The following is a 4,106-nucleotide window of genomic DNA, read 5'->3' on the forward strand; positions in this document are numbered from 1 at the left end:
TCAGAAAGGGTTAATTTTTATAGTGATTTTTTTTTTGCCTTCAACCTGCTAAAATGAAGTTTTCACATAAAGTTCATGACGGCTCTTTTGTGGCAATAGTCGGGTATCACAACAACACAGCCCTCTACTTTCATTTTGCATACATATGGCTAAAATGACAAGTGCTCAGAGTGACTCAGTTAATGGTCTGTGGCCTTAAAATTTGTGAAATATAATCACTTCATTCGTCATTTGCAAAAACTGAAATTTTTATCTTTTATAACAGGAAATTAGGTGGCTAAAGGCTGGAAGTACAAATCCATCTTCAACTAATAAGGTACTAAGAAGCACTAGTAAACAGTACACTTGCTTCTCCCAAATTAGAGAAGAGATAAGCCACATGAAATATTCACCATCAGGACTTTCAAGTAGGCAGATTCACAACAACAGCACACAAGCTTTGTCAGGAATTGCTGAGAGACTGAAAGCATACTTAAAGGATTTATTAAAGCAATAGAGGCAACTTCGACTCCAGTTACCATGATTGCAGGGAATTTTATGGCCATGTATTTAATCTTCCTGTGATGTAATAGATAAATTATGCTTTCAGATTATTTGTGTACAAAGAGTTTTCTCAATCTTTTCTAGTACTATATAGTACTGAGGTATCACTTTTTGACTTGCTAAGTGAAGCTTTAATAGAACTGTCAGCTGCAAGATAGAACACGCAATAAATACTAAGGTTTAATGTTACAGTGATTTATGCTGCAGGGAATATTGGCCTAGATTATAAGGTATGATTATCTTTCATAATAAGAAATGATAGGAGAAATAGAATTTTGGCAAAGGTAACATTCTAAAGCTTTCCCTTTAGGGAGATCGTTTTATAAGAATATACCGGGAGTAAAATCTCAATGTTTCAAACAGTAAAGGTGACTTAAATAGATGCTCAGTAAAATACTACTGTTATTAGAGAGGAATGTTTTTAAGGTTGACACTGGTCTTTTCATATTTGACCATACTTCAGTCAAAGTATTTAATAGGAAAAGTTTATTTGTGAATGTTTTATGAAAGGATTAAAGATAGCAGAAAATTCTTACAGGAATAGGAAGCAGCATAAAAGACTATTCACCTCTTACAAACACCAAGGTGCTAACAGGTTTATTTACAGAACGACACGAGTTTCTAACATCCTCATCTCCCTATCTTTGCATATGCTGTTATTATCTTTTGCCTAGTGTACTACTTATCTTTGGCTGTGAAACAAATTACCCCCAAATTTAGTGGTTTAAAAAAAAAACACATTTTTTATCTCACAGTTTTTGTGTGTTAGAAATCCAAGCACACTTAGACAGGTATCCCTGACTCAAGGTTTCTTGTGAAGTTGTGTTCAAGCTGTAGGCTACAGCTGTGCACTCATCTGAAGGCTCAACTTGAATGGGAGATACACTCCCAAGCTCACTTACATGATTGTTGGCAGGGCTTTAGCTCTTCATGGGATTTTAACTGAGGGCCTCAGTTCCTTGTGAGATGTTGAAACTGGGGGCCTCAGCTCCTCACCATGTGTTTTGGGCTTCTCCATAGGGCTTATTACAACATAGCAGTTTTCATCCCCTAGTGCAAGACATCCAACAGAGAAGGAGACAGACAGAAAGAGAGCACCCAAGATGGGTGGCACAGTCTTTATATAACCTGATCCTGAAAGTGAAATCCAAACATTTCTGTAGTATTCTCTTATTCAGAAAAGAGTTATTAAGTACAATCTACACATCTGGGCAGGGGATTATACCAGGATATGAACATTAGGAGGTAGGAATCACTTGGGACCATCCTAAACTCCACCCACCACATTTAGATTCTCCATTTCACCTCACGATTTACCCTCAATATATCCTTCAAATTACTGAGCTTGTAGTATATAGACTTTGAAGTTTTCCAAGAATCTTCCTTAACCAAATATTCATTCCAAATTATTTGGGACTGTACACAAAATCCCACATTGGAGAGGAGAGATTCCTTGAGGTTTGAACCTAGAATCCTCAAAATACTTTAAAAAAAATTTTTTAATGTGTATTAGATATAGATATAGATATTATTCTAGATCTCTAATTAGTTATAATGCTATGAGTTCTGTTCCATTTTCCTCTTAAGCAGTCAAAGTTGTAATCATCTGATTCTATTTGGGGTTTGAAAAAATATATATCACATTTATACTTTAGAAATGACATTCAAAGCTACAATCACATTAGAAGGGTCAAGGTTGCTACTAAAAAGGCCTAAAGTTTAATTTGCAGAGAAATACTCTGAAGGATATGAAATATAAATGGAGTGCAACAGTTGGTATTCATAGTTAGGAAGTATTCAATATACGTGATATCTTTTTCTTCTGGGAAGGCTGTGTGACAATGGAGGGTTATGACTTCTAATATGGCATTAAACAATGTTGGGGAGAAACTATAAGGCAGTAAAACCATTCCTCAGTTTTGCCTCTCAAGTTTTTGCATAAATACTCCTAAATAATTCAAATTCTTAACTAGGAAGCACTTTCTGTTTGGATACATGTTTATTGCTTCCTTCTCTGGGCGATCACTAACATAGACATCAACAATTAACACGAAGTATGTTGTGTTGATTTGTTTAAGGGATTAGATGGTGAATTGGATAATTTGTTTTTAGAACACTAGGGGAAAGAATATTGTATTTTTCAATACATGGTTCCCTTTAGTGCAGAGTAAAGACAGATAAGAATGTAGAATCTTATCTGTTAGAAGTAGAGAAAATGCTACTTAATTACATATATCATTATTTACAGAGAACCCTCTATTCACTTCAACTTGCTATGAATTTAATGCATTTGTCTGAAATCAAGTATATTTATTTTCACAGAAACTAAATACATATATACACAAATATAGAGATACAGGCATCGGCAATGACATAGATATAGATGCCATATCCATACCATATCTTTATCTATATCTACATCTGTATCTCTCCATAAAGGCACAGGTCTAGAACATCATTAAGACATATAAAGTGGCAATTTCCAATATACTGGAAAACAAATGATAGAGATGTTGTGTGTGCATTTTTTTCAAATAACTTTTCCATCCTGTCCTTTAAAGCCATATGTTGATAAGTTTTACATCAAAACAGAAATTCTGTACCTAGAAGAGAAACAGCCACATAAAGATACATTTTCACGCTAAATGAATAATAAATTATAGGTTATGTGTTTCTTTGATTTTAGAAGATGCATTATTCAAAATGATAAATAATTAACATATCAAAGCATTCTAATTTAACTGATGTGCAAGAACAGCTAAGACATAAAGTATCCTGCTTATGCTTAAAACACATCTCCACAGTAGAGGAATACAGCAGATTTTTATTACTAATAATTATGCTTTCCAAAGGGAGATTTCAGTTTATCACTTTAAAATATTAGGAAATGTCATAAAGTTCCATTTCTTATATGGGATATGTAAGCACATAATGATGGAAGACAGAAAGAAAAGCATAATTAGCAGTGTGCTATTAAATCCAACTTTTAACTTGGCCTACTTTGCTGAAGCATGATTCCTGAGTGGCATTTTCATTTTCATTTCCACACATGTTCCTCCTCCACTCTAGTCTACTCTGTAAACCCGAAAAAAATAATCCTTGCTGTGTAATCATCAGGTTAGTGGTACTAAAACAATGCTCCACAGATCTGGTATGGACCAAGAACAACAATATACTTGTTTGTATTTAAGCTGGTGACAGTCTAAAGAAAGTTTTCTGTTTTTTGTAAATGGGGCTGAAGGTCAACTAGTCAAAAACCAACCAGGCTCTCAAAACACTTAGTTTTCAGGTGCAAATTAACATTGATTCACCCTGTACTCTTGGAAAAAAAAAAAAACTTTATACTATTCTAAAATATGTTGCTATCATTATCACTTCATATTGATTATTTTTAGATTAAAGCAATAATTATGAAACAGTTTCCTTTACTTCTGCTGAAACACTCGATGGTCTGTACACTTCAAACAAAGATCAGGCCTAGTAAATGGCAATTTCAAAGAAGCCTTTATCAGAAACAACCATGTACATCATGGTGTGAGTGAGAGTCAGAAGCCAAATATGAC

This window comes from Lipotes vexillifer, unplaced genomic scaffold, assembly GCF_000442215.2.
Source record: "Lipotes vexillifer unplaced genomic scaffold, Lipotes_vexillifer_v1.1 scaffold506, whole genome shotgun sequence".
In the NCBI taxonomy this organism is placed as follows: Eukaryota; Metazoa; Chordata; class Mammalia; order Artiodactyla; family Lipotidae; genus Lipotes; species Lipotes vexillifer.